Below are 15085 nucleotides of genomic sequence, written 5' to 3' on the forward strand. Positions count from 1 at the left end.
GTAAGCCAGGGAGAACAAGTGGGGAAAGGAATCATCGGAGGGAGAGAGTGAAATACAGGCGGTTGCGGTAATTGCACGACTAATCATAACTTGAGAGTAGCGCTCAAGGAGCAAGAATGGCGCAGAGGGAGGCCACACATCGGGAAAGTCCTTGACAAAGACAAATTGAAGTGGTCCTGCATCACTAAACAAGGATGAAGTGCGTGAGAAGGCATAGTAAAGGTCTCAGTCCTTTAATTAAAACAACCATGATGAGGGACTTGGATTTGGACTGTTATTCATGCCTGCAGTTTATTTTGTATTATGAGATCCGTAAAACGAAGCAACCTTCTGTTTATCGCTAGTACCTCAATGTAAAATCCTTGTCTGTTTTTGTCCCACTCGGGGGTTGAATCAGCCCCTTGTTTCTTAACGTGACGTAAATGCACTTCCCCAGAAAATGATAGCTAAACTACTACTATACTGAAAACTTTATCACACTTACCGGTACTTCTACTTTTATCACTGCTACTACTCTCTCCTCTTTTGGATTCTTTTGACAGATTTTCCATGAAACGTTTTGGTACATTCCTCAGTAAAGAACTGGTCAAATTATGGTGATAATCTGGATTAAGGTGATGGAATGCAACAATACAATTATCTTCGCTTTCACTGTAACACAGTGAAGATAGTCGAAAACACTAAACTGCACATCGTCATAATTTTCAATCTTTAAAATAAATGCATTAAACTACACACTCCCAAAAAACAACACTTCAGTGTAAACACCAAATATGCATCTTCAGGATAGACAGATGGACAAAAGCATACTTTATTCGAATCCTATTAAATTTGGGTGCGCTGAATCTGTATTTTAATGAGGTGGCTCACAAACAATGACGACTTATCTTCCATGATGGAAATAATATAGTGAAGACAGAAAGTGGCACCTGCAACAATAAAAAAGGCTTTAGGACTTGACTAATCGTATGCCATGAATTTGCTGTGATTAAATGGGGTATACACATACTAAATTTCAACATCATCCCTGATTTTTAAAATGTTTGAGACCCGCACATGAAGAAGGGGAAAAAAATCAATGTGTGCTTACATCTCTTACAGTGTGCGCCATAATCCTAAGTGTCCTCCCTAAAAACGTATGGCTGGTGCCTTACCAGCTCTGACCTGTGAGAGGCAGCGTGGTGCTACAGGCCAGCCAAACTGTTGGAAAATACAAAGAAGGAAGAGTAGTAGTAGAAGAAAAGAAACTCAGCCTACAACATCAAAGAACCAGTAAGGATTTTTTTTCAGACAATTGGGCCTTCACTGACTTTGATTGGAAGGGGGCAAAATGTTAAAAAAAAAGAAAAGAAAAGAAAAATCAGTATGTGTGTATCCCTCTTTTGAGGTTTACATAATACTATGGACAAAGAGAGAGCATTTCCTTATAATGATTCCCCTTCACTATTCTATTGCCATTATTGAAATGTACTATGACAGTGAACCGAGTGGCCACCGGCCAGTGTCCTGGTTGATGTAATTGCAGAGCAAAGCAGCCGCGGCAACATAACACATAATAATTGCTCGTTACAGCGTTTGGCTCTCGCGTCATTAATGGCACTGTCCACCCCAAGCCAAAGTCCAAGTCTAAATAAGCCCTCAGTGTCCGCGTGCATGAGCATGCAATTTGAAGGCTGATTTGCTGAATGTCCACCAAAATGTTTATGCCTCCGATTGCAGGATGCGGTGTTAAGTGAAATGATCGATGTTTTGGGGCGGACATCTTATCTCGAAGGAGAAAGACGGATGACACGAAACACTGAAGGGGCAGGAAAGAGGCAGCGTAGTCTGGACGACTGATGGAAGTGTTTGTCATCGCAGGAGATGGGATAGCGCCACGGAGGAGAGTTCAGTCAGGGCATAATAATGACAAAATGCCAAGAGGGTAATCGAAGCGCGGGTCATGTTTACCCACAGGTGCGGGAGTGAGTCGGGGGCGACGGCGAAGAGACTGAAGGCAGAGGGGCGACAGAGGACTGAAGGGTCACTCTGTTTGCTAGAGGACAGAAGGAGATTGAGAGCTATTGATGTGTCGATGGAGGAGAAATGATGAAGTGAGACAGGCCGAGATGGAGAGAAGGCCTCTGGCTCTGAAAAGACAGAAGCGTGATGAGGCAAAGGGGGAGCAGAAATAATCAGAGCCCGAGAGCAGGAGAGACTGCGGAGGAGAAGGGGTCATGTGAGCCGTAATCTAAAGAGAACACCAAGTCCGCAGATGCAGATAACATAAGAAAGTTATTCTGTGGCCTTATTGAGAAGAGTTATTCTTCGGGGACAAGTGCCAGAAGACACTGGGTGATTTATCTGTTCGCTGCAAAGGGAGATGCACTCAGAGGGGGAAGTTAGAGATGACTCCACAAGGAATCAATAGAGAGAGAGAGAGAGAGAGAGAGAGAGAGAGAGACATATCATCTGCAAAACCTCTGTCAGACCGGACCTGTCTATTGCTGACATATGGACTTCAGTCACAGTGACTTATGTCCCTCCCTCGTAATGGTCTGCAACTTCAACTAAGCACCAAAAATAACTACGGGTAGCTTGATATTCAATGTTGAAGTTAGGTTGTGGAAACGTGAGTGATTTTGTTGGTGCATTTCTAAATGATCAAGAAGCTGTTCGTTTTTTTTATATTCCTGTGTGTGTCATTTTCGTGTAAATATGGTTTGACAGCAGGAATCAAGTTTTTTTTCAAGCCTAATTTCTACTCCCTTGACTGCCGATTTCATCTTTTGCGTTTCGATGACAGAGCGAGGAGCGAGTACAGTTTCGTTGTTCGACTGTGTTTAACAACCCAGAAATTTTACTTTACAAGAATATGTTCTACGCAGCCTCACTAGTCTAAACTTGATATTCGGATCAATATTGTGTTTGTTGAATACGAATTAAGCAGCAAAATACATTTTTAGACATCTCTGAGGGCGGCCATTTTGTCTCTTCTGTTGATTGGAAATGACAACACAGTTTCCCAGGGCTCAGGTAACAACCAATCACGGTTCACCTGTTTTCTGAAGCTGAGCCGTGATTGGTTTTTACCTGAGCAACTGTGATGTCATTTTCAGTCGACAGCAAGTGACAAAATGGCCGCCCCCTGAGATGGATAAAAATGGGTAAATTGTGCTTCTTAAAGAGGAAATCAACCCAAAGAAATATGTTCCCAGCAGGCCCACTAGTTGAAACACGGCATTCTGATAAATATTGTGTTTGTGGAATATGAGTTTTGACACAGAGATATTAAATTTAGGTTAAAACTTTAGAAACTCCGTCTGAAAAACGGCCAATCTAAATGAAACGTCATTATTTTTATAAAGTAAATTTTTTTGGTGCTGCTTCCCTTGGATCATTTTAGATTTTGCAGGTGCTCATTAAGTGCATCTGCGTTGATTTGTCAAACTCATCATGTATCATTATTGATGATTTGTTTGCTTCTTTCCTGGGTTCTTGCTGATGGTCATGTCCGAGAGGTGACATCTTACTCCGGGGTGAGAACATGATGAGCTGACCGAGAAACGGATGAGCTGGGAACTGTGAAGAGAAAAAAAAACGCTGAGTCACTTAAGTTGAAGGGAACATGGGAGGTGGGAGGTGGGTGAATGCAACCATCAAAGGGTGGGGTGAAGGTTGGAGCTGAGTGATAGATTGAGAGAGGAAGGGAGATAAAGCATGGAGACATGGTGAAGGAGGGGGGAATTTGATACAAAATGTACTGTATGTGTAACAATGAGGCTTGTTAGCGGCGTTAAATTTCAAAAGACTCTGGACAACTAGATAAAGAAAGTGCCTGGCTTTTTGCAAGGCTTGCGATAATTGTTAGCAGGCTGCATTCATTGTTGGTGTTCCCCTTTTAAAGATTTGTTGACAATAGCCAAGGTGAGCGCATTTATTTGGATTGTGCACAGCAATCCAAAGTTCTAAAAAAGAAGACCAAAAGCAGAAAAGCACAGTAAACGCGTACAAAACACCTGAAGCTAACAGAATAGATTTGATGAAAACACAGGCTAAGCTCACAAGGCAACTATATTCTGTTTCAATTGAACAAGTTTAGCTTTTTGTAATGAGGTCTTCGTTGACCTAGGTTAAAACAATCCATTTTCACAGCAAAAGAAGAACTTTAAACACTACTACACAAGCCGAGCAGCCGCAACACATTTGTACAATGTAATGAATGTCCAATATGTTGTGGTCATAAGGTTCTCATGTGGCTAATTGAGACCAATATAAGACACAGCTATCATTATTCCGCAGTACACAAACCTTTTGTTTTTCTTTAGATCGTCTTCAGACCGAGTGATGCGGCTCGCCCAGAACGGACTGGACAATTGTGAACAAATTACAGTAAGCGACACACACCCACACACCAAGCGACTGACCCTCGCACACATACCAACTCGCTGCAATGGAAAAACTGCAACACCTGGTGTTTTAATCTGGAAATGATATTTTAAGATGCCACATACTGTATACTGTGCTGTGTTATTTTTTATTGAACCACAAAAAAACATGGTGCGATTGTCAAGGAGGACAAAGAATGCGGCTACAGTATATTATGATAGTAATATTTTAGAATAATAGTGGTAAAAGTATTCTTATATATTGCAAAATCCCATGTTTTGTGTGATGGCATTTTTTGATTGGCTTTTACATCTCATCTGCAACGTTGCCGCGCCGTGCACCTGCAAATCAAATTTGGTGGCTGGTGGTTGTACTGTACATTAGCCCGTTGTTTTTTTTTTTTTTTTGCACTCCAGAGTGTCCTCAAAAAGACTTCTACTTGGGTGTATTCAAATGGCTCACTGTGCTTATTTGCTGCAATTACTGCAAATTGAGCACTTGTCTCCAGTTGCAAAGTTGACACTGATTTTCAAAGCCTTGCCACATTATCAATCGCATTCAGCTTCATAAAGTGACGGGACCTCTGACAGATGATGGCGGACACCTGCTGTCTTACCTCCCCAGTGTGTATTCAATTTGTTGGATAGCAAGGAAACACAAATGGATGCTGATTCATCAAAAAAAACTTCACATTTCTAATACAACAATGTAACAATTTAGCAGATGCAAAATCTCATTGCTTGACAAAGGTTAGAGGGCTCAATCATAAGTGCGCTAAAGGACAATGAAAAAAGGGCATTCCAACAGTGGCAACGTAAGCCATATTTTTATGTACCATATTTTTTTAACCCTAAGTTGCTCCGGAGTATAAGTCGCACCAGTCAAAAAAGGCATAACGAAGAAGAAAAAACATGTAAGTCACTCTGGAGTATATGGTAAGTCGCCTTTTGGGGAGAAATTTATTTGACAAAAAGCAAGAGTTCCGGTCGGATTCAAAGCTTCCGCTTCTAACAACAGAAATGTTTTCCCTTTTAGTTTAAAATGGCTTACCTTAAATAAGAGTCCCGCGTAGCGTTGTGGCCAAATGTAGAATCTTGGTTTGCCTTTTGGTAGTTTAAATAGTAAATCCTTGTTGTGGCTTAAGCCGCATGCTAAACTAGCGATACTTCACACTAGCCTATATCATCGTCAAGATGTGAACATCCAAGATATTCAAATCTGAATTGGGACGATATCAGTCACATGAACATGCCACTTGCTTTTTTTTTCAACAGAACTCCTGTTGACTCATGAAAAAAAAAAAATGAAAAAAAAAAGCTAGGACCGCTTATGGTAATTGTAGAGGTTTTAAAAAACCTACTTATTCACTACTTACTTTTAAACCACCGTTTACCTTGAAACCCGTACCTGGCCAATGCCTACTAATTACCCGCTTCAACTGCCTGATCTGATTTCCGAACCAAATATTTATTTTCAAAAACAAAGCTCATTACATATCATCACGCTACGTGCATTAAAAGAAATAAAACAAGCTTGACAAAGTGAGACCATCTCATTGTGATGGCTGCACTGGAAATCCATCCATCCATCATACTTTGCAAGGCCATGTGTCACCCATCTCAGCTGACCTAGGGTGAGAGGTGGGGTTCATCCTGGACAGACGACCTGTCAGTCAGAGTAACGACTCACAAATCACTCACATTCACACCCGTGTACAATGTGGAGTCTTTAATAAAACTAACCTTCATGTTTTGGAAATGTGTGATTACGCTGCAGTTTGAAAAGATGTAAACTCTTTATGAGGAGACTTTTTTTTATATATCAAAATGCCAACCAAAATAAATATTGTGAGCAATTTAGCTACATGAGTCAGCTATTGGAGGCAGTCCTTTCTTTAATCACTGCTCACAGCATAAATGGCACTTTCTGATTTTTAAAACCTTTCATTTTCAGCCAAGAATAGAGCAGTGATTATGCGAGTTACCTTTTCAACGTCTGCCAACAAGCGTTTTTTGCTCTTCACCTCTCCCAAAACCAAAGCGGCACTTAACAAAGTTAACAGAGCATTTATTCTTGTCATTTTATCTTGGAATCCTACACTCTTGCTAAAGCTAATTGGCAGTTGTAACTTCCCAGATGGCGTATGATGATGATAATTTTTGTCGACGCAGTATCAGGCCGCAGAAAAAAAACTACTGTTGAGTTTTCATAAGTAATGAATACATTGGAGTGGTGTTCTCAAAGGTATTAGGTGTTGTTCTGCATCCAGCCCAAATGATGGTGTGGTTGAAAATGCCGAAAGACGAAACCAGTTTGTGTATTTTAAAGACCGAGGGCTTTAGTTTTTCGTGAGGGGCGTGAATCCTGTGTGGCGCATGGCATAGCTATGCGCAGAGGTGAATAAGACTCAATATTGGATTTTTGCAGATGAGCCCGTGAGAGGGGTTGCGCCGTTGTGGAAGTGGTCACAGCCGATTTCAATCATGACTAATCTAAGCAGATTCTTTTAATCCTACAGTGTAGTCGCGTGCTAGAATCTCGACAATGTGGAGGCACATCTGCGCCTTGAATTGGGCACCCCCACCACTGATCATTCATCGCCGTAGATGTGCCGCCCAGTGGGAGAATTTAGAAACTAGAATACAATGATTCAGAGGTTTTCATCCCTGCTGTTCACATATTTAGGAATAAAATATGGCGGATAAGACCTGCGCCGGTGTTGGACCTGATTTGAGCAGGCGTAAGGTTTAGATCGACTTTCTGCCGGCAAATTGTCACTCCGCAAGGCAGCAAGCCTTGCGCTGATATAAAATTCAGGATCCGCCCACTTTTGCGCCACAGCGCAGTTGCACAGCCTATGAAAATAAACCCGTAAATGTTAAATGAAGTCACAGGTGGTACCAAGCCCAAAGGTCAGTCGGTCTGTCACTCAAACGCTAAAATAACTGGCTCATATCTAAAGCAAGAGACGTTGACATGTTTAAGGCCGTGCGTGCGTGCGTACTGTGTAGCATATTGAAATAGGCGGCAGCCACTCAAGGCTGACTGAGTTTGGTTAGTTGAGTTGGCGGGCAGATGCCTCTGTTTGTCTGTCCAAATATGCACCAAGGGCTTCAGGGGATATTTTCTCTCCTTGCTCTTCTAACTCTGTTTGCATTTGTGGGTCATGCTCCCTTCACCCCTCACTCTCAAACCAGCTAATCCACTGGGCTATAGAGAGCACGTTAGCACGACAGTCGATGTCCATGAATCTCAATACTCAGTTTCTTGGTTTGCTTTCATCTGTCATGGCTGATAAAACTCCTCTCATAAGCGTATAGTAGGATTTGAAAAGTCATGTCTGTAATTAACCCTTTTAATGGGCAACAAATGTATTTGGGAACAAAAATGGATGCTCCAATTGAACCCTGCCTTCACTGTGAGGCTGTAGAGTGAAGAATGAGTAATTATATTTTTTTAAAAAAAGAAGTGCAAAGACATACACTGTGTTCCCCCAAAATTATTTTGTAGTCTAATAGACAATCTTTGCTCAAATAATCTCAAATTTTAATGCGATGGGTTGAAGCTAAGGCTAATGTTAAAAAGAATTTCAAGTTTATTGTTGGTTTAATGTTTTGATTTTTACTCAGGTTGAAGAATAACATTCACTGGCAACGAGACAGCTTGTTAGATTATGCTCGAACACAGTCAAAACTACAGTGTACAGTGTGCCTTTGCCAGGGAATTCTGTGAAATAAAAATACACCAACTAGAGAGCAGGTTTGGACATAGCAAAAAAAATGGAAAACGTGTGTGTGGTGTCACAAAGTGTGCATGTTGAACATTTGTAGAGCTTTGCGAGATTAGTTGTAAAATCCTTTTTCTATTGCATTGTTTCCTGACCTTTACTGAGCCAAGACCCGTTTTACATTGCAAAGTAAGACAAGGCATCTTTATTTATATAGTTTCTCATACACGAGGTAACTCAAAGTGCTTCACGTAGTTACAAAACAACATTTAAAGGCAGCATTTAAAGTCCAAATACACATTTTAAAGGTAAAATATTTGAAAGAACACACACAGACACATTTAAGACATTTTAAAGCAAAGTAGAGAAATAAAAAGCTCTCTTTAGTCTTTGTCTTGTTAGATGTGTTTATTTTATGAATTGATGTTTTGAGTTTATGACCTAAAGTGACAGAAAGGTGCCTTGAAATAAAATTATACATACGATTATAATAAAATTGTCATGGCACACTACCTAAAAAAACACAAAAATAATGATGATCTCAGTTTACCCACAAATTGACTTGACCTGTGGAAATGTGGGCCCCTTTGATTAAATACAAAACTTATATCGTGCCCCCTCTTTTAACTTTGAGCACCTGCCACTCCACCACCAGTGGTGGTGCTTCCAAATCCGGACACAAAATAAACTCTGCTGGTCATTTAACTCATCCCCTTGCACGTCGTCATCTTCATCCTCATCCTCATTTGCCATTTCACATCTTCACATGTCCGACGCGGACACGTGGTAGGACACACACGCGCACACGCACACGCACACACACGCACGCCATCACTTGGCTCGCACGTACCCGCATCGACAACACACAAGAGACAACAAGCACCCGTCGTGAATTGACTCAGATCCCCTCCGGTTTGCTGACTCAGAACGCCATCCTGTTAAATTTCTGATGGTGTTGCGTGCGCTCCCAGCTGCCTGTCACCCACGTACAAACACACACACTCGCCTTGATTTGCCCAGATTAATCTTCTTGTGCACCGCATCACGCTGACATGCACACAGATCATTAAGGACGCATGAATACGTCCGCGCCAGTGTCTGTTTAGCACTCGTAAATTCATGCAAGAGCAGAGGCAAATATTAAATTACGCAGGCCCGACTTTTCAATCAGTTCATTTCTCAGCAAAATCCTTGCCAAAAGAGGCATGCAGTGGTTTGGACTCATTGCTGGGTTGCCATGGATACAACACTGACATTGAACATCCTGTTGCAGAGTTTAATTAAAGTCATTTAGTTTATTAAAATGCAACCTACAACCATAACAGTAAACACGCAGTAATTTTTGATAGGTCTCATATATTAAATCTCACGAGGTTGTCCAGGTGTTCCTAATATTGTGACCAGTGAGGAGAGAGCTTCCTGTATATGCGACCAGCTACATATTTAATGAAGTGCAGGAAATGTTTCCACTCTTGAGACCACTTTCAATAGTTGTTTAATTTAACAACTCCCCGCAGAGTAAAGTTCCAACTAAACAGAAAATGGTGATCCTACTTATACATAAGCTCCCTCAGCAAAACCGAGCTCAGAACTAAGCATATAAATATGATGCACTAAAAAGTATTCACAGGCCAGGCAAACAATCGCTGCAAAATGAAGCGATTCATTCTGTTTATTCCGGATGAGACGGATGAGCTAAAATCAATATCTTCAAACGGTACTGATGACTAAACCACTAGCCAATGTCATTAATCAATATATTCTGTATAGACACATTGTAAGGAAATATTTTCATTTAGGACAAACAAACTGAACTGTATTGATGTTATTTCCTCAGGCAATAAATAATCCAAATGGTTTTCTTTCACCAAATGGATGACCACCATTCCCTTCCACTGCACCTAAAAATGGCAACAAAGGATTCAGGATTTGGAGGAAAGTCTTACGGGTTGGGGTCAAGGTTTTGGAGTTAGGATTTAGTGTTGAGACTGGTGCTTGGGGTTAAAGTTAGGGATTAGATTTTGGTGTTAGACTTAGTTCAAAACTGCAACACGATTCAGTTATTCATACGGTACAGTATAGTTATTCCAAATGGCCTCATTAACTTCCATAAAAACAGGCTGTGTGACAAGAAGACCTTTCACTGGGGAGACTAAAAATGTGTCTCCTTGTCATTCCCTCATCTGAATCTTTTCTTTTTATTCCCTTGCTCTGTACCTTTTATGCTGTCTCAAACCTTTTAGCACTTGCACGAAACCTAATTTTCTCTGTGATAAAGAATTAAGACGGCGCAGCTGTGCTGTCAAAAAGTCCTACAAATTTAATCTTCTGGAGAAATCATGAGGAAACTAGCGTCTGACTTTTGTTTAATCAGGAAGGGGATTCAATGTTACCAGCTAGAATCACCGAGGCTTCAAACTCAAGCAGCTCATATTCCAACTGTCAAACTCTCCCGTGGGCCAAATATGTGAAAACTGTAACAATTATTTTCAAATACAATACCATACATTTCTGATAGATATATATGTTGAAGTGATTATTTCAACTAGACTTAACATTTTTGACGGACTGTAATTTTGGGGAAATCTTGTCACATTGCTCCAAGAAGGTTGTGACGTTTGACATCTAGATGTAGATGTTGACTGCTGACATACGGTGCTACTGTTAGCCACTAGCTAGCTATCAGCCAACAGCCCATTTGCTCTTTGCTTGATATTTGCTAGCAAAAGCTAGTGTATTTTTATTTTAAAAAGGTAGTCAACCGAAACATATTTTTTTCAAGAATATGTTCTGTGCAGGCGCACTAGGTGAAACACGGCATTCTGATGAATATTGGGTTTGTGAAATAAGTGTTAACCCACTCGTTTTTAGCCATCTCTGGGGGCGGCGATTTTGTCACTTGCTGTCGATTGAAAATGACATCACAGATGCTCAGGGCTCAGATAACGACCAATCATAGCTCAGCTTCAGAAAACAGGTGAGTTGTGATTGGTCGTTACCTGAGACCTGAGCAACTGTGATGTCATTTTCAGTCAACAGAAGTGACAAAATGGCTCAAAATGGGTGGATTTTGCTGCTTAACTCCTATTTCACAACGCAATATTATTCAGAATGCCTTGTTTCAACTAGTGGGGCTTAGTCCTGTGTTTTGTTTTCATCGTCATCCCAAAGGTTAACTTAATTGGCTGGAGAGCCTTGACAATTTTTAATATTATACTCCTCCTTTCTCTGCTCTGAGCTCATCGCACGACCCAGTTGTCCACATTCATCATCGTTCCATTCACACTGCTCAAACATGATTTTTTTTTTTTTTTTTTATTCAACTCTCAAGAGGACCCCCATAAATCAACTGCCATTGTTTCACATATAGCACTCTTACATCTGCCGATTTATTGCTTTTTCCTCCTATCCTCCCTCATACTTGTCCATCTAGTCATGCATTCCTTTATGCACTCCTCAAATCCTGTTATCCGCTGCTAATCTTTCCTATCCTAATTCACTTCTGGCAAGCTCACCTGCTGCAAGATTGTTGTCATGAGTCATTATCTCCGACACCTGTAGCGTGCGCGTCTGAGTCAATTCATTCGTGTGGGCTTTTACGTATTTAAGGAGGAGCAAATGTGCATGTGTGCATATGTCTTTCCTAGTTTTCATCCGGTGAAGACTTGACATTACAAGATGGATGGATGCTTCCTGTGCGTCGTGCAATGCAATCCATTTCACTAGACTGTAGTTACAGGAAACAAATCATTATATGAATCAGAATTTCTTTCAGTCACATGGATTAACAAATACGCCACAACATGACCAGATGGTAGTAACCATCACCTTGGACCTTAGATCATACAAACAGCAGAACTTTCTCATGACAACATCTGTGCAAACAGTCAATCCAAGATGCTGACTACATATTCACTCCAGCACTCTGCCTCATAGCCGGAAAGATGTTAGTCATGGGTAGTGGGTGCATCTTTACTTCATCTGTAGTTTACAAGGAACACAAAGCCTGGCCTTGCATGTATGCATAGTCGCCATCGCCAAAGTGACCTTCAACCTTTTGCCCGCAGGCACTTGTTTATGGTTCTCGTTGAGTCAGATGTGGCAATTACATATGAATAATTATTGCTAGACCCAGAGGTTACACGGCTGTGTCTTAGCAGGAGCTTGACTATATTTCATGACTCTGAACTAGAATTCTTGTTCATTTTGGTTTGGGGCTGTCATTTTTTCCACTATACTTATATCTTGAGTTACTCCACATTTCCCCTCCCCGGGAAACGGACAGATACAAATTAGAAGGCTGCAGATTGGATTCCCCTCAGCCCCAGAGGCAGATGGTGCTATGGTGAAAAGGCATGTTATTTTTCCGTAAAAAAAAGTAGTGCTTCTTCCACCATTTGAATCAAAGTTTTCTCATAAATACATGTATTCCCTAAGTCACTATGTTGCATGCAAACTTCATCGAGCCATTCATTTACTGTGGCGCTTGTCCTCATGAGGGTCGCGGAGCCTATCCGAGCAGACTTTGCGCTAAAAACAAGGTCAACCCAGGACTGGTTGCTGCTCACGGTGCCCGGAGCATCCGATAGTTCCTTGCTGAGAACATCAACGTGCTGGAGCAACCTCCCTTCTCAAGTGACCTGGCTCCTTGTGATTGTTTTTTTCTCTTTCCCAAACTCACGGGAGTAATCAAGGGGATCCTTTGTGAAGACATGGACTACTTCAAAAGGCTGTGACGGAGCTTCGGAGGATCCTGAAAGAATCCTTCCAGGAGTGCAGAAAGGCGTGGTGGAGAAGGCTCAGAAATTGTGTTTGGCTCAAGCAGGATGATTTGAAAGGCAAAAACGTGTTGTCTGGATTTGAATGATATATTTTATGGTGCTAGTCGTGGAACTTTTCCCTGACATATATTGTATAAACAAACAACCATTCACGCTCAGATTCCCACCTACGGACTAAAGAAGCTAAAATGCATGCTTTTGGCATTTGGGAGGAAGCAAAGAAAAAACATGCAACAGGAGGGCCGAATCCAAACCCCAAACTTCAGAATTTTGACATGGACGCACAAACCATTACCATGTTGCCAACTCTCCCTGTCCTTTATCAGCTTTATGTTGCAGCAGAGCCCTCAGTCCCAAGTTGCAAGAAAAAAGCAACCACCATGACAGGAGGATGCTAAGCATTTTTCTGACCAGGAAGCGAATCAGAACAGCTCACTTGATCTACATTTCTAGCCAGAAAATCATGTTTTATTTTATTTTTTTATTTTCCTAATGATTCACACATGTCGGTGATGTCTACATGCTGCTGCAAGAGTAATTGGAAGTGGGAAAAAAAAAGACCATCAGATAGTGAGGGAGAGTACTGTCGTTTTCCTGGTATATAGCCTACCCATGCTTATTTTTATAGACATCAGCACTCCAATACTGAACAACCCCTTCCATTCATCCAGTGCTTGTCTTACAAGGGTCACCGGTGAGCTGGAGCCTATCCCAGACAACTTTGGGCGAGAGGCGGGATAGACCCTGAACTGGTCACGAGTCAATGGCAGACTTCTTGATGTTGATCAGTATGTGTTATGTTAGCCCTCATTGCTGATCAGCGTCATGTGAACGAGGCGATAATGATTTTGTCCATATTTTCTTTTAAAAGAGATAGATGGCGCTGTATAAGTAGTACAGACCATTTACCATTAGTCATTGTGTCCTGACCTCTCATGGGACATGTCATATGATGGTGGACTTTGGGCAGGAAGTCTCCAGGAATACAAATCGCATCATTGTGAGAGGTCCCTAGTTTTGTGATAGCCGGGTTCATGCCTGGTGCTATCTTTGCGCCAGCTCTGCTCTTACTGAAATCTTTGTCCCTGTGAGTACGACTTGAATGGTTAATCCACCAAGCATTGTGTTCGAGAAAGGCTCTTTTGTAGCTTCCTATCTCAGCAAAGTCATGGCATATTTCAAATTATTGAAAGGACGGAAATTCACACAGCTCATGCCAGGCATACAACAGTTCCTGTCAATTTTTGATCACTCCACACAATGGTGTGATTTTTTTATTTATTTTTTATTTATGATTACACGTCTTTGATTGCATGCCTGTGTGTTGTCTTCCGGCGTAGTGGTCCAGGTTCCAGTTAATGTAGGCCATCCGCTAATGTAGCCCATGAGTCATTTTTTTTTCCCTCGTGAGAGCGGAGGCTGCCCTGACATTAGAACATCACTCACCATCTGTCCGACACACCCTGCACAGTAGACACTCAATAAATCTTAGGAATACCTAAAACCTGCAAAATATAGCAACACATTACAGTGACATTTTCCATGTAAAATATTCAACACATCAAATTTAGGCAAACCAAAAATAAGTCAAGTTCAGCACAAATACATTATGTACATGTATGGAAGGACATAAACAAGTTTACTTGCAGATATGTATGTTATCTGTTTATGTGTATGAATGGTTATTTACAGTGTTTATATAAAAATGGACAGACAGATGTTTACTGTTATTGTGTTTATGTGAAAGGACATGCTCGGGTTTATGCATTGTGTGTGATGTCATCAACATCAATATAGAAATACACCAGTGAAATACTTCCTTGTTGTGTTTTACTGTAATAGCATCCATGGCACTTCTTTTTTAAAGTCTTTAAAGGGGGAGTGAACTCAGAAATGTTCCTTTACAATATGTCCTATGCGGCCCCACAAGCCAAAATACGGCATTCTGATTAATACGGTAATTTGTCTGTGGACTATAACTTAAGCAGCAAAATCCATTTGTTTTTATTCATCTCATGGGGCGGCCATTTTGCCCCTTGCTGTCGACTGAAAATGTCATCACAGCTGCTCTGGGCTCTGTCATTGTAGCCTATGGCTATAGCAGTTTTGGATCAGTAAAAAAAGCAGAAATGGATCCCAGAAGGCAAGAGAAAGCCGGGACAGGCCAAGAAGACCTGATGAGAACTTTCAAAGAAGATCTGAAAAACAT

General features: G+C 41.2%; 1 long non-coding RNA gene across 2 annotated transcripts in view; it reads left to right on the forward strand.

Annotated features, from left to right (window-relative positions):
• LOC147136435 (uncharacterized) overlaps nucleotides 1–15085 on the forward strand; it is a 42698-nt gene that overhangs the window by 4423 nt on the left and 23190 nt on the right. For both annotated transcript variants that reach the window (XR_015089481.1, XR_015089482.1), the window contains exon 3: nucleotides 4308–4371. This is a non-coding gene — a long non-coding RNA (uncharacterized LOC147136435). The remainder of the gene's footprint in view (nucleotides 1–4307; nucleotides 4372–15085) is intronic.

This window comes from Filicampus tigris, chromosome 14 (genome assembly GCF_054856515.1).
Source record: "Filicampus tigris isolate MCC_2025a chromosome 14, RoL_Ftig_1.0, whole genome shotgun sequence".
NCBI classification, from domain to species: Eukaryota; Metazoa; Chordata; class Actinopteri; order Syngnathiformes; family Syngnathidae; genus Filicampus; species Filicampus tigris.